We start from the raw sequence: 25,824 nt of genomic DNA, 5'->3' as shown, positions 1-25,824 counted from the left end.
TTTCAGGAAAACTGGAGATATCAAGGGAACATTTTACCCAAAGATGGGCACAATAAAGGACATAAATGGTAGGGACTTACTAGATGCTGAAGAGATCAAGAAGAGATGAAAAGAATACACGGAAGAACTGTATTAAAAAGATCTAGAGATAATAGCAAATGAAACAACTGACAAAGGATTAATTTCCAAAATATACAAGCAGCTCCTATAACTCAATATCAGAAAAACAAACAACCTAATCAAAAAGTGGGAAAAAGACCTAAACAGATATTTCTCCAAAGAAGACATACAGATGGCTAACAAACACATGAATAGATGCTCAACATCCCTCATTATTAGAGAAATGCAAATCAAAACCACAATGAGATATCACCTCATACCAGTCAGAATGGCCATCATCAAAAAGTCTACAAACAATAAATGCTGGAGGAGGTGTGGAGAAAAGGGAACACTCTTGCACTGTTGGTGGGAATGTAAATTGATATAGCCACTATGGAAGATGGTATGGAGATTCCTTAAAACACTAGGAAAAAAAACCACCATATGACCCAGCAATCCCACCCCTAGGCATATATCCTGAGGAAACCAGAATTGCAAAATACACATGTATCCCATTGTTCACTGAAGCACTTTTTACAATAGCTAGAACATGGAAGCAACCTAGATGTCCATCAACAGAAGAATGGATAAAGAAGTTGTGGCACATATACACAATGGAATATTATTCGGCCATAAAACGAAATGCATTTGAGTCAGTTCTAATGAGGTGGGTGAAGCTAGAACCTATTATGCAGAGTGAAGTAAGTCAGAAAGAGAAAGATAAATATCATATTCTAATACATATATATGGAACCTAGAAAAATGGTACTGAAGAATTTATTTACAGGGCAGCAATGGAGAAACAGACCTAGAGAATAGACTTATGGACATGGGGAGAGGGGAGGATAGGGTGAGATACATGGAAAGAGTAACATGGAAACTTACATTACCATAGGTAACACAGACAGCCAACGGGAATTTGCTGTGTGCCTCAGGAAACTCAAACAGGGGCTCTGCATCAACCTAGAGGGGTGGGATGGGAGGGAGATGGGAAGGAGGTTCAGAAGGGAGGGGATATATGTATACCTATGGCTGAGGTTGAGGTTGGTTATGGTATGGTTGAGGTTTGACAGAAAACAACAAAACTCTGTAAAGCAACTATCCTTCAATAAAAAAATACTTTTTTTAAAAAAAGGAATGAAGTACTGATACACACAACAATGTGTATATACGATCCTCAAAAACATTATGCTAAGGGAAAGCAGCCAGAAAACGAAAGCTGACATATTATATGATTCCATTTATAAGAAATATCCAGAATAGGAAGAGCCATAGCGACAGAGAGAGAGCAGATTGGTGGCTGCCAGGGGTTTTGGGGAGCAGGGAGGGGGAGTAATGGTTTAATGGATATGGGGTTCCCTTTTGGAGTGATGAAAACGTTGTGGAATTAGAGAGAGATAAAGGTTGCACAACACTGTGAATATACTAAATGTCACTGAATAGACTGTTGTTGTCAATTAAAAAAAAAAAAAAAAGATCTAAATGAACCAGATTGCCACAGTGGTGTGGTCGGCAACCCAGAGCTAGACATTCTGGAGAGCAAAGTCAAGTGGGCCTTAGGAAACACTCTTATTAATAAAGCTAGTGGATGCGATGGAATTCCAGTAGAACTGTTCAGAACCTTAAAGGGTGAGACCATCAAGGTGTTGCATTCGTTACGTCAGCAAACCTGGAAGACCCACGGACCTGGAGAAGGTCAATCCTTATCCCAATTCCCAAGAAGGGTAGTACTAAAGAGAGTGCTAACCATCGGACAATTGCACTCATCTCCCATGCTAGTGAGGTCATGCTTAAAATCTTGCATGCTTCAGCGTTATGCAAACCAAGAACTTCCAAATGTCCCAAGCTGGGTTTAGAAAAGGAAGAGGAAACAGATCAAATTGCCAACATTCGCCGGATCACAGAGAAAGCTAAATAATTCCAGAGAGACATCTACCTCTGTTTCATTGACTACACCAAAGCCTTTGACTGTGTGGATCATAATAAATATGGAAAGCTCTTAAAGAGATGGGAATACCAGACCATCTTACCTGTCTCCTGAGAAACCTGTATGAGGGTCAAGAAGCAACAGTTAGAACCGTGTATGGAGCAACTGACTGGTTCAAGATTGAGAAAGGAGTACGACAGGGCTGTCTGCTGTCACCCTGTTTGTTTAATCTATACGCTGAGCACATCATGAGAAATGCCAGGCTGGATGAGTTACAAGCTGGAATCAAGATAGGTGGGAGAAACATCAACAACCTCAGATAGGCAGATGACACCCCACTAGTTGCAGAAAGACTCTTGATAAGGGTGAAGGAGGAGAGTGAAAGAGCTGACTTAAAACTAAATATTAAAAAACTAAGATCATGGCACCTGGCCCCATTACTTCATGGCAAATAGAGGGGGGAAAGGTGGAAGTAGTGACAGATTTCCTCTTCTTGGGCTTTAAAATCACTGTAGATGGTGACTGCAGCCATGAAATCAGAAGCCCATTTGCTTCTTGGCAGGAAAGCTATGACTAACCTGGACAGTGTGTTAAAAAGCAGAGACATTACTCTGCCGACAAAAGTCTGTGTAGTCAAGGTAACAGTCTTCCTGGTGGTCACGTATGGTTGTGAGAGCTGGACCGTAAAGAAGGCAGAGCGCCAAAGAATTGATGCCTTCGAACTGTGGTGCTGGAGAAGACTGCTGAGAGTCCTTTGGACAGCAAGGAGGTCAAACCAGTCAATCTTTAGGGAAATCAACCCTGAATACTCATTGGAAGGACTGATGCTTAAGCTGAAACTCCAATACTTCAGTCACCTGATGCGAACAGCTGACTCATTGGAACAAGTCCCTGATCCTGGGAAAGACTGAAGGCAGAAGGAGAAGAGGGCATCAGAGGGTGAGATGGCTGGATGGCATCACCAGTGCAATGGCCATGAACTTGGGTAAACTTCCGGAGATGGTGAGGGAAAGAGAGGCCTGGCAAGCTGCAGTCCATGGGGTCATAAAGAGTCAGATATGACCGGGTGACTGAAAAACAAGTGAGGGATGCCACTGAGGTGGTGCCCCCTCTTAGCCACTACACTATGCCACATGATGGGATTTAGGGGGAGGAAATTTGGTGGCTGAGTATCATTTAGTTGCAGTATCTCCTTAGCCCTGGATAATGGGCAGCATGGGGACCCAGCTGCACAGTCTCAGACCTGGAGCTCCCCTCTCCCATGATCCTTTGGGCCTGTCTCTATTATAGCCCTTGTCACATAGCTCAACACTGAGATGGCTTGTTGGAATGCTGTCTCCCCACTAGATCCAAGTCTACCAGAACAGGCACTCCATTGTATTCTTTGCATCTGCCACAACACCTGGAGATGGGCTCACACTCCATTGTTGTGGGTCCACATGAATAGACAGATAGAGGGTCACCTGTATGCATGGATAATTCAGATGAACTGGATTCAGTTTGTCTCAGTCACTGGCTGCCTGGGTGGCCTTGAGCAAGTAACTTCATGCCACTGAGCCTCAGTTTTCTCATCGGTACCACTGAAAACAACTTCATCTACCAAATAGAGATAGATCCCACAGGTGGAATACAAAAATCAACTCTCTTCGTTTCTTGTTAATTTATTTAAATTGATACAGATTTATTTTATCCTTAGAAAAATATAACTAGCTGTTCAAACCTCTGAAGAATTTTCTTTTAAAATAAGACGAAGTGAAAAAAAAAAAAAAAGTAGTTCATCTTAATACATTATTGGCCAGGGGTTATCTGCAGAAACTAATGCCTGTGAAAGATTGATGCTGGGAAAGATTGAAGGCAGGAGGAAAAGAGGACGACAGAGGATGAGATGGATGGATGGCATCACCGATTCAACAGACATGAGTCTGAGCAAGCTCCAGGAGTTGGTGATGGACAGGGAAGCCTGACATGCTGCAATCCATGCGGTCGAAAAGAGTCGGACACGACTGAGCTACTGAACTGAACTGAATGCCCATGATGTTAATACATCTCTGGTCAATAATATGTTGAGAGTCCATTCAATCTTGGACCCCATTCAGGTCTCTTCATGTAGTGTCACGCTACATCCACTCTTCCCCACCCCTGCTCTCCAGCCCAGAGACCCTTCTGTGGTCTAGGGTGGAGAGAGGCCCTGTGGCTTTCCCTAGCTCTTTCCCTAACCCTAATGTTACAGAGAAGTTGTGCCTGCTCCCTTTTGTTCCCCACTCTTCATTCAGAAAGGCCAGAAAGCAAATAATTAAATTGGGCTCAGCTTGAATATCACCATGTTCTAGTTGTGTAATTCAGTCTAGTTACTTAACTTCTCTGTGCCTTTCTCTGTAAGTTGGAGGTCCTAGTAGCAGCTATTGTGTGAGAAGTCAAAGAATTCACACATATATGATTCCCACATAGGGTCTGACAGGTGTAAAACAATTTTTAAATTTGTGTAGAAACACAAAAGATCCCAAATAGCCACACAACCTAGATAAAGAAGAACAGACATAGAGGAATCATACCCTCTAATTTCAGACTGTACTTCAAAGTTACAGTTATCAAAACAGCACGGTACTGCACAAAAACAGACACATGTATCAACGGAACAGAGTAGAAAGCCCAGAAATAACCTGCACACTTATGGCCACTTAATCGACAACAAATAAGCAAGAATATATACTGGAGAAATATATACCCATCTCTTCAATAATTGGTGCTGGGAAAACTGGACAGCTACATGTAAAAGAATGAAAACATTCTCTAACACCATACACAAAAATAAACTCAAAATGGATTAAAGACCTAAATGTAAGAACAGATACTGTGAAACTCCTAGAGGAAAACATAGGCAGAACACTCTCTGATGTAAGTCAGAGCAATATTTTTTTGGATCCATCTCCTAAAGCAAAGGAAATAAAAGCAAAACATAAATAAATGGAACTTAATTAAACTTAAAGCTTTGGGGCTTTATTTCTTCTACTTTTCATATTCACTATTAAAATCTGGTCTGTCTTAAAGTGTGGTGGCCTCTGTCTGACCTAAGGAGAGGTCGCATGTGAGGAGGTGAGAGGGAAGAGAAGCACAGAGGTGGCACCTGAAAGTCAGGCTCTTCCAACAGCCAGCGTCCAGCAGGGAGGAGTGGACACCCACTCAGGACCCAGAGCCACACAGAGCTCCCCGGGCAGGAGAAGCCCAGCAGCTCAGCCCAGAACCCCCCAGCTCCCCCAGTCACGGAACTGGGTCATCAAGCTCAGCGTGAACGTGTCACGCCGAGCTCCGGCTGACAGATGAGACACTTCTCTGTGACCACCTCAAACACCACTCCTCATTTGTGAAGGTGGCCATAGTATCACTTCACAGGATCTTCTTCCCATCTCGACTGTCAGCACTGCAGGTTGTGAGAATGATCTAGATTCATACACATAAAGAGCTCAGAAGTGAGCCTAGGTATCAACCTTCCCAAATGTTAGAGCTTATTGTTACCTTGGTAATTCTTATTTTCTTCCTTATGCCTTTCTGCGTGTTTCTTTTTTCTATGGTGAGTGTGTATTACTTTTACAACTAGGAAAATACAGAAATAGGAAAATAACCTGTTTTAAAGAAAACAAAAACCATAATTAGAGATAGAACAGCAGTGTTGATGGCTGTGAAGAATGGAGAGACTGTGTCTAGTTGGGGACAATTAGAAGGCAGGAGTATTAGAGACAGGCTTTCAAGCATGGGCAGAATCGTATTAAGTGGTGAGGCGCTTCCCTGGTGCAACAAGATGAACCAAGGAACCGGGAAATTTGGTGCTAATGAAAAAGGTATGAGGAGAGAAAACCCAGCAATGCCAACAGATGAGACGGCAAGAAGATCCTGTAAGGGGCGTATTTTCCAGAAGGCCTACTTTCTTGGCAATAAGGAGGCAGAGACAGAGAGTGAGGGCAGTCTTTACAACCGAGAGACCTTGCTACCATGTGCTGGCTGTTGTAAATAGTGCTGCTATGGACATTAGGGTTCATGTATGTTTTTGAATTATGGTTTTCTCTGGGGATATGCCCAGTAATGGAATTGCTGGGTCATATGATAGCTCTATTTTTAGTTTTTAAAGGAAACTCCATACTGTTCTCCATAGTGGTTATATCAAACTATATTCCCAGCAACAGTGTGAGAGGGATTCCTTTTCTCCACACCCTCTCCAGCATCTATTGTTTATAGATTTTTTTAAAATAATGGCCATTTTGACGGGTATAAGGTAATACTTCATTGCAGTTTTGATTTTCATTTGTCTAATGATTAGTGATGTTGAGTATTTTTTCATGTTTTTGTTAGTCATCTGCATATGTCTTCTTTGGAGAACTATTTATTTAGGTCTTCAACTCACTGTCCATCAACAGAGGAATGGATAAAGATGTGGTACATGTATACAATGGAATATTACTCAACCATAAAATGAAATGGAATTGGGTCATTTGTAGAAATGTGGATAGATCTAGAGACTGTCATACACAGAGAAGTTAAGTCAGAAAGGTAAAAACAAATATCGTATATTAGTGTATATATGTGGAATCTAGAAAAATGATATAAATAATCTTACTTGCAAACCAGAAATAGAGACACAGATTTTGAGAACAAACATATGAACACCAAGGGGGGAAGTGGGGTTTGGGTTGGGATTGACACATATACACTATTGACAACTACGTATAAAGTAGGTAATTGAGAACCTACTGTATAGCTATGCGGTGACCTAAATGGGAAGGAAATCCAAAAAAGAGGGGTATATGTGTACACATAGCTGATTCTCTCTGCTATACAGCAGAAAATAACACAACAATGTAAATCAACTATACTCCAATATAAAGTTAAAAAATAAAAATAAAACAGAAAGACCTTTCTTTGTTACTGATTAAGGCTTAGAATTGTTGCTGGAAAACACAGACCAATCATCCACAAGATAAGAAATTAAAAAATGGTCACTAAAACCAGGGGGAAATGCTGATGAAGAAAAACAGGCCAATACAAACCAGGCCAGTTAGAAGGGAAAGTGAGGCAGAAAAAGGAAGGCCATGAAGAGTATTTTCACACCTGCAGAAGAAACAGAGTTAAATCTAACCCTTTCTGAGATGACACAGACCACCACATTCTCTTTGGTCTCATCTCCACGGCCCTTCATTGAATGAGGTTCAGTGACCCTCCACTCACCTCCCTGGGCCCTGGCAGCCCCTCACTCCCTGCTCTGCCAAAGGGTCCTTGATGAGCAGAGTATGAGGACATGTGTCCTGTCTTCAGAGAAGCATCAGAACCCAGGGAAATGGGAAGCCAGGACAGCTGGCATAGGCAAGGGACTTTAAGCAAGTGCATTCCTACTTTTTCCAATTGTTTTTAGGAGCTCCTCCAGTTACATGTAAGCAAATCAACAGACAGTGCTGTGACATTTCAGTGTTGGGTAGGAATCTCACTTCTGCCACCCTGAAACAATTCCAGGTAAGGGGCCACCTTGCCTGGACCTCAATAGGGCATGAGTTCCCTCATCCACCCAACAGAATGGATGACACAGACTCTGTAATGTGGTTAGGAGCATGAGAGAGAGGAGTTTGGCCAAAGTCAACTTGCGATAAGGACAATCTTATCAAAAAGTCAGAGAGAGGCCGACAAAATGCCCAGTGGCTCCTCTCGACTGGAGAGTAAAAGCTGGAACTGAGGCATGCTGCTAAAGTCCTTAATTCCTCTGGTTCTCTGCTCCAAGTGCCCTAGGCCAGGAGCAAGCTTTCAAGTTGTTAAAAGTCTCCTTTTCCTAAGATGCATAACAGGAATGGGTGGTTCAGTGTGGAGCTGGGCATGCAGAGCTGTGGGGCTGGTAGACAACGTGCTGGGCCTGGTCCCTCAAGAAAACTGTAAACTTTTTATGGTTACCCATTGACACGGCAAGAAGAAGAGACCTCAGACATCACCTGCGCCTGATTCAGGAGATTCAGAAGGCTTCTAGCTCAATTCTACATGAAGCAGAGATCATTCAAGAAAATGGTGCCTACTACCCCAGATTCTTGAGAATGTGCCTGTTCTCCCCACTCCATCCCCATCTTCCAGATCACAAAATAAGCATAAGAGCCTGACATCTGGGGACTAGCCATTTGATGTGAGAACTAAAAGCTGCTTCTACTGACTCAAGTAAGGAGCATCACTGTCTACGTTGCATTCTTCTCGACTCAGTAACAACCAGGAAAACATTTCCTGCAATACGGCCTTTCTTTCACTCATCTTCCTGCCTAGAGTCACATACTGGGCAAGGCAGCCAGGAGTCAAGTTCTCCCTTCATTTCGCCACGTAAAATGCTGCCAAAGTAGCACCAATATATTCCATGGTCTCCACTTAATTCCATCTTCATTTGGCAAAACCCACTAGCACCATTAATCGTCTTTGAGGCTCAGTGGAGAAGAATAAAGAAGCCACTTACACAAGACTAAGTTAACATGACATGCAGTGGGTAAAGAAGGGCACTGCTGACTTGGCCAAGCACTGTGCTTGTTAAACTCTGTGAAACTAACCCCTGGGGAGGGTGCTGAAGATGCTGGCAGCTTGGGAAACTCAAGTTGCAGATAAATAAAAGAAAGCAGGCTTCTCTTGGCGAGCATGTAGGACACATGAGAAACAGACATTGCTTTTTATTTTTGTTATTTTAAAAAAGATTTTTTATGCGGGCCATTTTTAAAGTCTTTATTGAATTTATTGCAATATTATTTCTGTTTTGGGTTGTTTTTGTTTTTTTTTTTTTTTTGTCTGTGAAGCATGTGGGATCCTAATTCACCAAAAGAAAGTGAAAGTGTTAGTCACTCAGTCGTGTTCAACTCTTCTAGATCCCATAGACTGTAGCCCACCAGGCTCCTCTCTGTCCATGGAATTCTCCAGGCAAGAATACTGAAGTGGGTAGCTGTTCCCTTCTCCAGGGGATCTTCCCAACCCAAGGATCGAACCTGGGTCTGCCACTGCAGGCAGATTCTTTATCATCTGAGCCACCCAGGGAAGACCGTGACCCGGTATCAAACTCCCACTCCTTGCATTAGAAGGTGAAAGTCTTAATCACTGGACTGCCAGGGAAGTCCCAGTGCTTTTTAAGTGTTTAAATAAATTCAAAGATGATAGATCCAGAAGAGATCTGAAAGGAACCTAGAACAGGCAACATGTTTACGAATCAGAAGAATGAATAAAACCAATGGGATTCTTTCTCCCCAGTAAGAACAATATTGCCATGGCAAGGTTAAGAAATATTCCTGACACTGAACTTCACAATAATTAAACCATAAGTATGACTCTGAGTGTGTCAGGAGAGCAAAGATATCACAACTATAAACCTTTTAAATAGTTTACTGTGCTAAGAATTTTGTGGCACATCTAATAAAATGGGCATTGCTCTACCAATCACATTAATTATATGAAAGGTCCCATTGTACTAGAAAGCTTACAAAAATCAACTAAAAAGTACAATGCAACTGCACCACCAACTTGACTTAAAGCCAATGTGTCAGCTATAATACACATTAAATTAGCACCAATTTGACTCAACTTCTTAAAATGTGAGAGATTCGGAAAAAATGATTTCAACAATCTTCGCCCCTTTTGAAGACAGTGCAAGAAAAACTAAATAGATGTCCTTGTTTTGTTTTGAGAAACTGCCCAGCAGCTGGAGGTTGCGCATGCTCAGTCGCTCAGTTATGGCCAACTCTTTGCGACCCCACAGACTGGAGTCCCACAGGCTCCTCTGTCTATGGGGTTTCCCAGGCAAGAATACTGGAATGGGTTGCTGTGCCCTCCTCCAGGGGTTCTTCCTGACCCAGGGATTGAACCTGCATCTCTTACCTCTCCTGCACTGGCAGGCTGGTTATTTACCAGTAGTGCCACCTGGGAAGCCCAGCAGGCAGGGGCATTCAGCATCAACCTACTTCTGCCACAGAGTCCTGCTCCCACTTTAAAGTGATTTGAGAGTCTGGTGGTGGTGAGCATGCCAGAAACAGTGACTCTCTTTCTTCTTAGAAATCTCTCTGCAATTTCCCAACTTTAGCTTGAATGCTTCAAATTCTGGAACACTCACCACAAGGCAGCTCCTTACCTTGAAGGAGATATCTAGTTCCCCCAAGTTCTAATTCTGCTTTCTGGATAAGGAAATAACACTAGTCTTCCTTTTGTACACTATGTTACGCCAGTGAAAAGGCTGTTAGCTTCAATAAAAAGAAAATCCAGCTCAAGGGAGATAGAACAATGAGGAGATTTATAGATTCATCTGAAAGAGAGCCCCAAGTTGAAGTGAGCTTACTTTGGGAAGGGAAGATTGACCTAATTACCCAGCCATTCACCGGCTACCTGCTTTCTGCTTATTGTTGGGGGATGAGCTGGGTAGAGAGAAGGTCCCTTCTTGAATCCCCTCATTAAAGTTCAGAATGACTTTCCTAAACAGCCCTACTAAATCCTGCCTTGCATCTCACTGGCCTCAAATGTCTTAGATCTGCCCATCTCTGAACCAATCACAGAGGCAAAGGAATAAGACTTTCCTGATTGGCGTGGCTGTGGACCAACCAGAGCCCACCCATGCTGTGAGTGATGCTGTCATCGCCCACTGCTGTCACTTAGGGGCAGAAGAGTACATGGGTGTGGGAGAGGCAACTGCAAGGTCTGTTTCACCTTCCTCTCCTTTCCTGCTTACGAAGCCCAGCCCTTTCCCTGATACTTCACAGGCACCATTCCTGGACCTTTTTTTTTTGGTCTAAGTTCCCCAGAATTCAGCACTTTGGGGAGCTAAGCTACCCAGGGGAGCCACTCTGGACCTGTGTTGATACACTGGGTGTCTATGAACACTGACTAATCCCAACTTGTGGCTTTTACAACCATGTCACACTGGGGGCTTATATTGGACAAATCACCATGAGCTTCAGTGCAGGCTGGGTCTGGATTCCTGCTCCACCCCTTTCTGGATGAGTTACCCTGAGCAGTTTATTTCGCATCACCCTCAATTCTCTCATCTGTAAAATGGAAAAAAATGATAGTACCTATTATTTTGCATTATTTTGAAGACATAAAGCATTCACTTTGTGGTGCAAAATAAGTTCCTCATAGATCTTGGTATTATTATTAATAAATTGGTTCTCTCCCATCTGCTACCAGTATCAACCTCCAACTGTACAGGAAAGTAAAGGCTTTCTGCTTCTTCACTGGCACCAGACCTGGGAATGTGATCCTTACCATCTGTGGACGCCCAGCTGTGCAGAAGTCTCCGCATTCTCTACAGGAGAAAATGGCTCTCTGCCCTCTCGAGTCCTCTCCTCCCACCCTCCACCTGCTCGGCCGTGCCCTGCACCTCAGACCCTCAATATGTAAGAGAACTAAGCAGAAGAGCTCTGTCCTCACAGAAATATACGTTTACAGTAACTGAGTGTCTTTTCCCTGCACTTTCAGTTGACACTCTGGGCCTCCATTACTCAAATGTAACAAACCAACTTCTGCATTACGAAAGTTAATTATAAGAAAAATAAAACCATCAGAGCAGCTGGAAAGATCATTTCAATAGCAACCACTCATCTTGTAAAATACTCAGCTTACTCCAGGAGCTAAAGAGAAAAGTAACTATCACACTATTTCTTTGCAAGTGTTTTATGCAATAGGAGCTCCTCATATGACATAGGGAAGTCATGCAAATAATTACCTATATTGATATTTTTAAGCAGTTTTAAGAAATTTGCCAAAGCAGGAGTGGGAGAGAGAACTGACTGCCCAGCTACTGTTTCCTTCTTGGAGTGAAAAGCAGTGACAGAGTAGGTTATATTCCAGATCTTAACGCTTCCTCCCCTCCCAGGTTGAGAATTCCTGTTGTTGGAGAACTTTCTCAGGCTCCCACCCTGCAATCCATCCAGCACTCGGTTCCTCTGTTCTGCTCCCCCGGCTCCATCCATTCTCCTGATTCGATCTCATTCTGCCGAGTGCTCTGGACAGGAACCTCAGCCAGCCTGGCTGCCGGGGTGTCAGGATGGTTCCTTCAGCTCACTTTCAGCCCCAGAGTCTGCAGCCAGGGATCTCCTGCTCCTGCACCGACCACCTACCTACCCAGGAGGGGAGTCCAGACAGGTAGGATGAAGACCATCTCCCTACACAACCCATGCAGCAATACTTGAGTGGGTTTAGCGTACATATCTCAACCTTGACTTTGCCCTCAAGGAGGAAATGCGAATTTTTGCAGAAAACATCTCCCTTATCAGAAAGACCAGATGGATCATGAAGCTAGTTCTGTGTGGCAAGGCTGACATGGATGAGGTCTCATGGATGAAACACATGGTGGATTGGACAGCTGTTCCTATTTCTTCTCTCCTCCCTCCACCACAGGGCCTTGGGGAGCAGGGAACGTGCCCCCACTGCTCTGACACTGGGCTCGTCTATATGCTATGCTTTGGCTAAAAGCACATTAGCAAGCATGACGTGAACTCTTCCAGGCTTGCACAAGTTGGTATGTCCTTGACACCTGCATGATCTGCCATGAGAAAGGCAGGCCCCAAGTAGCTGCCAGTCTAAAGAGATTTGGACCCAACCTGCAACCTGGAGCCAAGCCCAGCCAATTCCAGCCACGACGTGGTCAACCCCAGGTCCTTGAGCAAGAAAATAAATGTTTGTAGTTGTTTATATGGAGCAAAACACAAAACAGAATAGTCACTGCCCAGAAATACCATTATAGGCCTTCTGACCACAGGGCTCCTTATTGCCCCAAATCAAGACAAAATGAAAGGGCGACCAGTAGAATGGGAGAAAATACTTGCAAACCACATATCTGATAAGGGATTAATATCCAAAATATGCAAGGAAATCATAAAATTCAATAGGAAAAATAAAAACATATAGCCCCATTTAAAAATGGACATGGACCTGAATAGATATTTTTCCAAAGACTTTCAAATGGCCAACAAGCATATGAAATGATGCTCAACACTGATTAGGGAAATGCAAATCAAAACCACTGAGATTTCACCTCACTTCTGTCAGAATAGCTATCATCAAAAAGGCAACCCATGGCAAATGCTGGAGAGGATGTGGAGAAATGGGATCCCTCATACACTGTCTGTAGAATGTAAACTGGTGCAGGCACTATGGAAAACAGTGTGGTGGTTCCTCAAAAAATTAAAAGTAGAGCTACCATGTGATCCAGCAATCCCACTTCTGGGTATATATCCAGAAGAAACAAAACACTATCTCTAAAATATATCTGCACCCACATATTCACTGCAGCATTGTTTACAACAACCAAGACTGGAAATAACCTGTGTGTCCGTCAACAGATGAACAGATAAATAAACTGTGATAACCTTGGGTTGGCCAAAAAGTTCGTTTGGGTTTTTGTAAGATGTTACAGAAAAACCCAAACAAACTTTTTGGCCAACCCAATATATATACCTTTCTATCTATCTATCTATCTATCTATCTACCTACCTACCTATCTATGGGCTTCCCTGGTAGCTCAGCTGATAAGGAATCTGCCTGCAATGCAGGAGACCCCGTTTTGACTCCTAGGTCAGGAAGATCTCCTGGAGAAGGGATAGGCTACCCACTCCAGTATTCTTGGGCTTCCCTCGTGGCTCAGACAGTAAAGAATCCGCCTGCAATGTGGGAGACCCAGGTTCAATCCCTGGGTTGGCAAGATCCCCTGGGGAAGGTCATGGCAACCCACTCCAGTATTCTTGCCTGGAGAATCCCCATGGACAGAGGAACCTGGCAGGCTACAGCCCACGGGGTTGCAAAGAGTCAGACATGCGACTAAGCGCAGCACGGCATATATATATATATATATATATATATATATATATATATATATATGTATAATGAAATATTGGTGGTGGTTTAGTCGCTCAGTCATGTCCAACTCTTGTGATTCCATGGATTGTAGCCCACCAGGCTCCTCTGTCCATGGAATTTTCCAGGCAGGAATACTGAAGTGGTTTGCCATTTCCTTCTTCAGGGGTTCTTCTCAACCCAGGGATTGGGAACCTGGGTCTCCCTCACTGCAGGCAGATTCTTTATCTACTAAGCTACCAGGAAAGCCACAATGGAACATTATTCAGCCATAAAAATAAAAGGAAAGCCTGCCTTTGAAACAACATGGTTGAACCTTGAGGGCATCATGCTAAAAGAAATGTCAGCCAGGGTAAGAAAAATACTCTATGACTGCACTTATATGTGCAATCTAACCAAACTCATAGAAACAAAGAATAAGGGCAAAGGGATGGGGGGGGGTGTGGAATGGGTGAAGGTGATTGAGAGGTACAGATTTCCAGATATAAGATGAATAAATTCTAGGGATCTTATATACAGCCTGGTGTGTATAATCAATATATTAACAATATACTTATAATCAATATACAGTTAACAATACTATATTGTATTTTGAAAGTTGCTAAAACAGTGGATTCTAAAAGTTCTTAACCACACACACACAGATTATGACTACATGAGGTGATGCATGTGTTAACAAACCTTGCTGTGGTAATCATTTCACCATATATACATATATCCAATCATTACATTGTATACTTCAAACTTACACAATGTCACATGTCAGTTACACCTCAATAAAGTCGGGGGGGGTGGGGAATAGAAGGATGTTAAATAGTTTTTAAAAAGAGGTGACTTACAATCCTTGCAGAAGGTAAGAGATAAGAGCAGCCACTCCATCAATAAACCCCAGCACTCTGCAATGATGATGAAGGAAACAAATCAGAATCCTGAAAGAGGCCTATCTTCTGCCTCCCTGCACGTGCCCCACATGATGAGCAGTTGTGTTCGCCTGCCTCACATCCGTTACTCCTTCCTCTGGCCCCAGCCCAGACCCCCAGTGGGGAGCGTCTGCACCTTTACTGTCAGCCCCGTGATGTCAGAAGGTTTCCCTGCTCGCTGGCTCTATGTATGGGTTCATGATCCTAGCATAGCCATTTCACACACTCCACTACCTTGGCCACAGTGAGTGGGTCAGCGGTGGGCTTGTGACCTAGGTCAGACCCAAAACAGGAAAGCCAGGAGACTTCAAGAAGTATTAGGGGGGAGAACTTCTCTTTCTGGTAAGTTTTGGGCCTGGAGCTGCTGAAGCCACCACACAGACAGATTGCCCAAGAATGAAGTGAACATGGAGGAAAACCAGAACTGAAAGATGGAAAGAGACAGATGTTGAAAGGCTTTGTGTGAGCACCTGGATCCAGCTGTGCCTGAAGTCAAACTATCCTGAACACGTCAGATATGTGAGCCCATGAGTTTCTCTTTGTTTCTTCAGCCAGTGGACTGGGTTCTTTCTCTCCCCCGCTGACAGAGTCTTGATTGAGATGCTCCCTTTGTTAACTGCAATGTGCAGTTGCTTCTCTTCATCCTTTTTTCCTCAAGGTCTAAATTTAATGTGAAGAAAAGGCAGAGAATTTTCATGCCCCTCCGCTGGAATTTCTGTCGCTGGCCTCCATCATTGGTGAGCCAGGAACTCCAAACATTTGGGTGTGGCAAAGTCCGTCACTGCTGGTCAGAAATAGTGCATAGCATGTATTTCTTTATGTATGCATTTATTATTTTCTCAGCAAGTCATTATCCTTTCATTTTTTTCTTGCAGAAAAAAAAAAAAATTGAGCATGTCATCACCTCATTTTCCCACCTCCCCTCATATTCATGACAGAGTTGAATTGGATATTCCTGAACAGTAGAGTTAAAAATGAATCAAACCATCCCCCCTTCCAAAACAACAAAGAACTATTTTGCCACAGCGGGTCCTCGCTTCTTAAATGCATTCCAGAGCAAGGCCACAAATGCATGCGTGAGGTCAGATGCCGTCGGCTGCTGACTGAGAGCCGTGTGAAGAACGTCTTCCCCTTCCGGCCACCCCCCAACCCAGCTGTCAGGGCTTCCCACTTGGAGTCCTCAAGTTCCTGAAATGATACGGGCAGTCATTTCAGATGTCACAGGGCTCATGTGAGCCAGGAGCGTGGCCTTGGCCCTTGAGTGCTCCGCTGTTCAGCTGTCACAGCTGATTGGGCCACTGACCCGACCATGGGCTCCTCTGAGACTTTTCCAGACAAGACCCACTTTCCCCTGCAGTCAAGCTCCTGATGTACCAGCAATAACCTTGTATTGCTCGACTGGCAGTAAGAACCTCTCTGAAGTCACAGTCTTTACCATCATTTCTTTTTTTTCCAGTTCTTTTTTTCAGTTGTGATCAAACACCAATAACATAAAATTTACCATCTTAACCATTTTTTTTTTGCATCTTAACCATTTTTAAGTCTACAGTTCAGTAGTGCAACATGCCTTCACATTATTGTGCTATCAAGCTCCGTATGTTTTTATCTTGCAAAACTGAAATTCTGTACCCATTAAGCAATCATTATTCTCCCACCCTCAGCGCCTGACAAACACGATTGTACTTTCTGTCTCTATGAATTTGACTCCTATAGGTCATACAAGTGGCATCATACAGTATTTGCCTGCTTGTGACTGGTCTATTTCACTTAGCACCATGCCCTCAAGCTTCATCCATGCTGTAGCAGGAGTCAGAATTTCCATCTTTTTTTTTTTTTTTAAGGTTTGTTTGTTTGTTTTTAGCTATGATGGGTCTTCGTTGCTGATGTGGGCTTTCTCTAGTTGCGGCGAGCAGGGGCTATTCTCTAGCTGCGGTGTGTGGGCTTCTCATTGCAGTGGCTTCTCTTGTTGTAGAGCACGCGCTCCAGGCACATGGGCTCCGGAGCTGTGATGCACAGACTTAGTTGCTCTGCAGCATGTGGGATCCTCCCAGACCAGGGATCGAACTGGTGTCCCCTGCACAGCAAGACAGATTCTTAACCACTGTACTACCAGGGAAGCCCTGAATTTCCACTTTTTTTAATGTAAAATAATATCCTATTTTATATGTATACTACACTTGCTTTATATATTCATTCACTGATGGACACTGAGGTTACTTCCATATCATAGCTATTGTGAATACTTCTGTAATGAACGTAAGTGCTAATATGCCATTAGTTTTTTTGGATGTATACTGAGAAGTGTAATTCCTGGATCCTATGGTGATTCTATTTTTAAAGTTTTGAGGAATTGCCATACTATTTTCCACAGCAGCTATACCATTTTACATTCAAGGGTCCCAATTTCTCCACATCCTCTTCAACACTTGCTGTTTTTTGGGTTTTGTTTCTGTTTATCTGTTTGTCTTTTATCATCTCCATCCTGATTGTGGTTTTCATCTTTTATTTCTATAACTGTATTATTTCTGTAACATTTATAGAATGTAGAAGGAAAATTCTAGAGTAGTTTTACAGAGAGTTTCAGAGAAATTCTAAGAAAATTAATAGTCTATTTTGTTAAAGAGATGGTTTTACAATTAAAATGTATGACTACATACATAGCCCTTGTGTTGAGGAAGTTAAAAGAAATTTGCTGGTGTATTTAACAACATGAATACTAGAGCAAATAAAATAGCAATCATTGTAATGAAGCTTTGGATGTCATATAGATAATTAATTTGTCTTTTCCATCTATCAGGAGAGGAAACTTACAAAGCAGTTCCTAACCAAGGGTGGTAGGCGGTGGTGAATGGACTACTAGAATCATTTATTCATTTTGTGTGTGCTTATTCACTCAACAAAAATGTTTTGAGTATCTCACCATCAGAATATACTCAATGTTCTATGCTAATCAAACACAAAACAGTCCTTGCATTATGGTTTTCATTGTATCTGTTATTGTTGTTGTAGTGGCCAATGTTGCAACTTTCTCCTGTTTTCTTTCTTTTTTTTTAATGTTTCAGAACTGAGTTAATTTCACTTTAAAGATACATCCTATTCAGAACCTAACCAACTTGCTACCATCTTATAAGAGAGATTCTGCTGCAAAATCACAAGAGACTGGATATCCTAAGTGATTAGTACCACCCTCCCCTCTACAGAAGCGGAAACAGAGGCCCCCAGAGGGCTGCTGCCGAGATTAAGAAATCCAAGGTGGGCAAATACGGAGGGGAAAGCTGGCCCTGCCGCTCACCAGCTGCATGACTACAGGGTGTCTCTTGGCTTCTCTCAACCTTGTTGGGGTTTTTCTCTGTAAAATGGGAAAAGGTATGTATGACTGAATCATTTTGCTCTACAACAGAACTGACACTTCCTACTTTTGCATTCCAGTCCCCTATAATAAAAAGGACATCTTTTTTGGGTGTTAGTTCTAGAAGGTAATGTAGGTCTTCATAGAACTATTCAACTTCAGCTTCTTCAGCATTACTGGTCGGGGCATAGACTTGGATTACTGTGATATTGAATGGTTTGCCTTGGAAACAAACAGAGATCATTCTGTCATTTTTGAGACTGCATCAAAGTACTGCATTTCGGACTCTTTCGTTGACTATGATGGCTACTCCATTTCTCCTAAGGGATTCTTGCCCACAGTAGTAGATATAATGGTCATCTGAGTTAAATTCACCCATTCCAGTCCCTTTTAGTTCACTGGTTGCTAAACTATCGGTGTTTACTCTTGCCATCTCCTGTTTGACCACTTCCAATTTGCCTTGATTCGTGGACCTAACATTCCAGGTTCCTATGCAATATTCCTGTTTACAGCATCTACCTTTACTTCCATCACCAATCACATCCACAGCTGGGTGCTGTTTTTGCTTTGGCTCCATCCCTTCATTCTTTCTGGAATTATTTCTCCACTGATCTCTAGTAGCATATTGGGCACCTACTGACCTGGGGAGTTCATCTTTCAGTGTCCTATCTTTTTGCCTTTTCATACTGTTCATGGGCTTCTCAAGGCAAGAATACTGAAGTGGTTTGCCATTCCCTTCTCCAGTGGACCATGTTTTGTCAGAATTCTTCACCATGACCCATCCGTCTTGGGTGGCCCCACACAGCATGGCTTAGTTTCACTGAGTTAGACACGACTGTGGTCCTGTGATCAGACTGGTTAGTTTCCTGTGATTGTGGTTTTAAGTCTGTCTGTCCTCTGATGGAGAAGGATAAGAGGTTTATGGAAGCTTCCTGATGGGAGAGACTGACTAAGCAGGAAATTGGGTCTTGTTTTGATGGGTGGGGCCATGCTCAGTAAATCTCTAATCCAATTTTCTGTTGATGGGCAGGGCTGTGTTCCCTCCCTGTTATTTACCTGGGGCCAAACTATGGTGGAGGTAGCAAAGATAATGGCAACCACCTTCAAAAGATCACTGCTACACTCAGTGCCCCCAGCCCTGCAGCAAACCACCGCTGCTCCACGACTCCGAGAGAGACTCCCGGACACTTACGGGCAACTCTGGGTTAGTCTCTTGTGGGATCACTGCTCCTTTCTCCTGGGACCTGGTACACACAAGGTTTTGTTTGTGCCCACCAAAAGTCTGTTTCCCAGTCCTATGTAAGTTCTAGTGGCTCTATGGTGGGGTTAATGGTGACCTCCTCCAAGAAGGCTTATGCCACACCCAGGTCTGCTGCACCCAGAGCCCCTGCCCCTGTGGCAGGCCACTGCTGACCAGTACCTCCTCAGGAGACACTCAAACACAGTTCTGTCTCAGTCTCTGTGGAGTCTCTGGGTCCTGGTGCATAAACCTGGTGGGTATGGGGTTTGATTGGAGTACAGAATAAAGCAGGGAAAAGGCTATTAATAGAGTTTTGCCAAGAGAATGCAAGGGTCATAGCAAACACCATCTTCCAACAACACAAAAAAAGACTCTACACATGGACATCACCAGATGGTCAATACAGAAACCAGACTGATTATATACTTTGCAGCCAAAGATGGAGAAGTTCTATACAGTCAGCAAAAGCAAGACCGGGAGCTGACTCTGGCTCAGATCATGAACTCCTTATTGCCAAATTCAGACTTAAATTGAAGAAAGTAGAGAAAACCACTAGACCATTCAGGTATGACCTAAGTAAAATCCCTTACGATTATACAGTGGAAGTGAGAAATAGATTCAAGGGATTAGATTTGATAGACAGAGTGCCTGAAGATCTATGGACGGAGGTTCGTGACATTGTACAGGAGGCAGGGATCAAGACCGTTGCCAAGGAAAAGAAATGCAAAAAGGCAAAATGGTTGCCTGAGGGGGCCTTACAAATAGTTGCAAATATAAGAGAAGCGAAAGGCAAAGGAGAAAAGGAAAGATATTCCCATTTGAATACAGATTTCCAAAGAATAGCAAGGAGAGATAAGAAAGCCTTCCTCCGTGATCAGTGCAAAGAAATAGAGGAAAAAACAATAGAATGGGAAAGTCTAGAGATCTCTTCAAGAAAATTAGAGATACCAAGGGAACATTTCATGCAAAGATGGGCTCAATAAAGGACAGAAATGGTATGGACCTAACAGAAACAGAAGATACTAAGAAGAGGTGGCAAGAATGCACAGAAGAACTATACAAAAAAAAAAAAAAAAATCTTCACGACTCAGATAATCACGATGGTGTGATCACTCACCTAGAGCCAGACATCCTGGAATGTGAAGTCAAGTGGGCCTTAGGAACCGTCACTATGAACAGAGCTGGTGGAGATGATAGAATACCAGTTGAGCTATTTCAAATCCTAAAGGATGATGCTGTGAAAGTGCTGCACTCAGTATGCCAGCAAATTTGGAAAATTCAGCAGGGGCCACAGGACTGGAAAAGGTCAATTTTCATTCCAATCCCAAAGAAAGGCAATGCCAAAGAATGCTTAAACTACCGCACAATTGCACTCATCTCACATGCTAGTAAAGTAATGCTCAAAATTCTCCAATCCAGGCTTCAATAGTACATGAACTGCAAGTTTCCAGATGTTCAACCTGGTTTTAGAAAAGGCAGAGAAACCAGAGATCAAATTGCCAACATCCATTGGACCATTGAAAAAGCAAGAGGGTTCCAGAAAAACACCTACTTCTGCTTTACTGACTATGCCAAAGACTTTGACTGTATGGACCACAACAAACTCTGAAAAATTCTTTAAGAGATGGGAATACCAGACCACCTGACCTGCCTCCTGAGAAATCTGATTGCAGGTCAGGAAGCAACAGTTAGAAGTGGACATGGAACAACAGACTGGTTCCAAATTGGGAAAGGAGTATGTCAAGGCTGTATATTGTCACCCTGCTTATTTAACTTATATACAGAGTACATGTCATGAGACATGTTAGGCTGGAAGAAGCACAGGCTGGAATCAAGACTGCCAGGAGAAATATCAATAACCTCAGATATTCAGATGACACCAACCTTATGGCAGAAAGCAAAGAAGAACTAAAGAGCCTCTCGATGAAAGTAAAAGGAGATTGAAAAAGTTGGCTTAAAACTCAACATTCAGAAAACTAAGATCATGGCATCCGGTTCCATCACTTCATGGGAAATAGATGGGGAAACAGTGGAAGCAGTGTCAGACTTTATTTTTTTGGGCTCCACAATCACTGCAGATGGTGATTGCAGCCATGAAATTAAAAGATGGTTGCTCCTTAGAAGAAAAGTTATGACCAACCCAGACAGCATATTAAAAAGCAGAGACATTACTTTGCCAACAAAGGTCCATCTAGTCAAAGCTATGGTTTTTCCAGTGGTCATGTATGGATGTGAGAGTTGGACTATGAAGAAATCTGAGCACTGAAGAATTGATGCTTTTGGACTGTGGTGTTGGAAAAGACTGTTGAGTGTCCCTTGGACTGCAAGGAGATTCAATCAGTCCATCCTAAAGGAAATCAGTCCGGAATATTCACTGGAAGGACTGATGCCGAAGCAGAAACTCCAATACTTTGGCCACCTGATACGAAGAAATGACTATACAGACCTTTGTTGGCAAAGTAATGTATCTACTTTTTAGTATGTTCTCTAGGTTTGTCATATCTTTTCTCCCAAGGAGCAAGCAGAAAAAAAAAAGAGAGAGAGACCCATAAAAGGGGAAGTCGAGGACCTAAGTGAGAACTTCTGGTCCTAGGTGTAACCTGTCAGATTCCAGGGGGAGGAGACAAAAAGTATAAAAAGGGAAGCCAAGAGGACTCAGGGTGGCTTTGAGGGTTGGCCTGCCCTTGTCTTGGGTGCCTGTTGCCCACCGCCTGCTTCCCACTTAAGCTGTAACTGAGCTGTAACTATTTTGTCATTATGAATACAGCCTGCTGCTTGCTTAATAAAATCCTGCCTGTTTGAGCTACAAGTGGCCTATGGTTACAAATCTTTGTTATGCCAAGGCAAGAACGAAGGGAGAGAAGTTTACCAACCCGACAACATGGTCTCATCTGATGCTATTCCTAAGTGATTCGGAAACTGCTTTATCTTTGCATCAATTCCATCGGGCTCATATCTGATACTTTATACTTTACAAAGATTTCCTCACTTGACAAATAGTTCTTGAGAACCTACTCGGATCATGAAAGATGATGTGTGAGGTGCTGGGACATACCAAAGAGCAACATCAGAGGATCTGAGGAACAAGAGAGACATTCAGAAAATTGAATGAGCAGTGGACAGGGAAGGGAAAATAGGCAGTGATGGGTGAGATGCGTTCAGATAAACAGAGCTAACTCCCACTGGGAATTCTTCAAAATCCATGTGCAACATGCATCAGACTAGTTCCACTGGACGACAGGCAGCCTGGGGCATTTACTCATCCACTCTTGCCCCCAACTGGTTGAGGTTTTCCCCTGGAGGCATCAACATCCCCTAGATATAGCCCCAGATAGCTGCAGGTAGGACCTGTCAACGTACTGGATCAGTCAACCTCAGTTACAGGCAAACTCAAATAGCCCTGGTGGGTATAGAGCAAGTGTCAACAGCATCTGCTATGGAATCTGTCACTACCCACCATGAGACTGTGCGTGCATGCATGCTGTCACTTCAGTCGGGTCCGACTCTTTGCAAGCCTATGGACTGTAGCCCATCAGACTCCTCTATGTACAGGATTCTTCAGGCAAGAATACTGAAGTGGATTGCCATGCCCTCCTCCAGGGGATCTTCCTGACCCAGGGATCGATCCCACGTCTCTTTCAAGTCCAGCATTGCAGGCGGATTCTTTACCCACTGAGCCACCTGGGAAGCCCATAAGATTATGGAGTGGCTTCTAAAATAAGTCCTTATTGGTCAGGGAGAGGACTTGTGCAAATAAGTCACTGGGACTCAGGAAACATAGATTCTGTGACAGCCACAAATGCATGCAGAAATACTGACAGGAGCTCAGGCCGTGAAGACTCTGGTTCACTCACTCAGTGGATGTCTACTGAACTCCTGCTATGTGCCGTACACTACCTAGGCTCTGGAAGAGGACAGTGGACAAAACAGACATGTTTTCTGACTTCAAAAGGCTTACAGGCTAGCAGATGAAACCAGCTTTCAACAGACACATAATGTAATAAGCAACACTTGTGACAAGTGGTTTAAAAGTACAAATCCTCTGCCTGCAGATTCAATGGGAAGGGATGCATTTTCTGCAGAGAATGATGATCTGAGAAAGTCCAGGAATATGCAGCCTTTGACAAAGCTGCAAAAGTCCCCGCACATGGTCCCAGGATAGAGTGGAGACAGAGTAGACTGGTGTCACAAACTAAATGTATATGTGCCCCCCCCCAAAGTCTATATGTTGAGTCTCTAACCCCCAGTGGGATAGTATTCAAGGGTGGATCCTTTGTAAAGTAATTAGGTTTAAATGAGGTCACCAGAGTGGAATCTCCATGATGGAAGACCAGAACTCTCCTTCTCTTCCTTTCTCTTTCTCTTTCTCACTGTAAGGGCACAGCAAGAAGGCAGCTGTGTGCAAGCCAGGAAGAGAGCCCAAGAACTGAATTCGCCAACAGCTTGATCTTGGACTTTCCAGCTTCTAGACCTGCAAGACGTAAATTCACCAACACCTTGATCTTGGACTTTCCAGCCTAGACCCGCAAGAAATATGTGTTTGTTGTTTAAGTCACGCAGTCTGCAGTACTGTGTCACCACAAACAGAGCGGATTGAGACAATGGTGTTGGAAGGGGCTTTGAGCACATGCTAGGGGACCCCTTCCAGAAAAACTTCCTCATCCACGCAAACAGTGGAACAAAAGGATTCAGGGCCCTTCCCACTAGGCAGACAGAGCAAGAGCATCTCCCTAAAACTGGACTTTTACAAGGAAAGGTCAATATTGCTCCACCAAGGATCCAGTCATTGGAATGACTGTACTAGAAAGCAAGAAATACAACCAATGCTCTAAGGATGGTGGCTGGCAAAGAGAGAACAGTCTGGGCTCCTTGATGACATTGTTGAGCCCTTGTGCGAGCTTTGGAAACTCACCTCCAAACTTCTTGTTATGTGAACTAATTAAAAGTCTTTACTGCTTGATCCACTATAAATCAGGTCTGCTATCACTTGTAGTCATCCCTCACTGACCCAACAGATCATTTTTCTCAATACCCTTCATGAAAACTGTTCTTGTGCCCGTGAATAGTTAAGGAAACTGACACCCAGAGAAGTGAACTGAAGTGTCTAAGACTAAAAGAGCTAAATTCCAGCTAAAAGAGCTGGAATTAGAATTCAGGTCTTCTCTGAATCTGTGCTAGTACAAGATGCTACCATGAATATAAGCCCTGCTTCTCCCCTACAGAGCCCTGGCCAGAAGCTGTCACCTTACAGAGCTGTTTTTAGTTTCCAAATGCCATGAGGCACTGTGGCACCAGCTGCCGCCTCCTTGCTCAGTGCCGCTGACATGATGTGTCAGCACAGTGGCCTCTTGCTACAGTTGTGTGAGGCCAGAGGTCCCCTGGGCATTTTGCATCCTTGCCTTGATGGTTTGTATCATTCCCTCCCTTCTTTGGACATTCTTTTCTACCAGCTCCCCTAGAACTCCATTATGTCAGCATATACACACATCCTTACAATATTTAAAATACTGGTTATGAAAAGTATGAAACAACACTAACACATTACATGTTAGGTAGAAAAACAGAATACAAATTGCATGTACAGAGATATGAAAACAATACACATACACATAAAAAAATGAAAGCAAAAACAAAAGGCTGATAGCTGTGGTTGCGATGCTGTGGTATGATTATGGGTGACTTGTTTCTTCTCTTTTGATTTTCCAAGTTTCCGGTTATGTACTTACAATGAAAAAAAATAGGTTGAAATGTTTTTAAAAATAGGTCCTTGTTTATCTGGCCCCTCTCCTATGAGGCAGCAGAGTATGCTAGTTAAAAATATGAACTCTGGAGTTTCACTGCCTGGGTTCAACTCTCAGCCCTGCAGTCTGGGTGGGAGAAGAGTCTGGGGGAGAATGGACACATCTTTATGTCCGGCTGAGTCCCTTTGCTGTCCACCTGAAACCATCACAGCATTGTTCATTGGCTATACTGTTGCTCAGCCACATCAGACTCTTTGCAACCACATGGTCTGTAGCCCACCAGGCTCCTCTGTCCATGGAATTCTCCAGGTAAGAACACTGAAGTGAGTAGACTTTCCCTTCTCCAGGAGGTCTTCCCAAACCAGGTATCAAAGCCAGGTCTCATGAATGGCAGACAGGCTCTTTACTGTCTGAGCCATATACTCCAATATAGAATAAAAAGTTTTTTTAAAAAATCTCAGCCCTACCCCTTCATAGCTGCATGACTCTCAGTGAACTCCTAAACTATTCTGTGTCTCAGTTTCCTCATCTGTAAAATGGGACTAGTAAGAGCACCTCTCTCATAGGGTGGTTTTGAGAATTAAGTTGATATTTGTAAAGCACTTAGCACAGTACCTAACACATTGTAACTGCTATGAGTTATGTTAAACCTAAGCCATTTTGTTGCCTTCTCCACCAGGGAGCGTCTTTAAGAGACTGCAGTGTATAACCAG

At 43.2% G+C, this 25,824-nt stretch overlaps 1 protein-coding gene across 12 annotated transcripts in view; it reads right to left on the bottom strand.

Moving 5' to 3' along the window:
* The window catches only part of LOC122683788, a 267,413-nt gene that overhangs the window by 110,171 nt on the left and 131,418 nt on the right, over positions 1-25,824 (bottom strand). The gene's annotated exons all lie outside the window — the stretch shown is intronic.

The sequence above is a fragment of the Cervus elaphus genome, chromosome 25 (genome assembly GCF_910594005.1).
Source record: "Cervus elaphus chromosome 25, mCerEla1.1, whole genome shotgun sequence".
Classification (NCBI taxonomy): Eukaryota; Metazoa; Chordata; class Mammalia; order Artiodactyla; family Cervidae; genus Cervus; species Cervus elaphus.
Note: the sequence above shows the minus strand (reverse complement) of the source record. Positions and strands in the feature narration are given on the sequence as shown.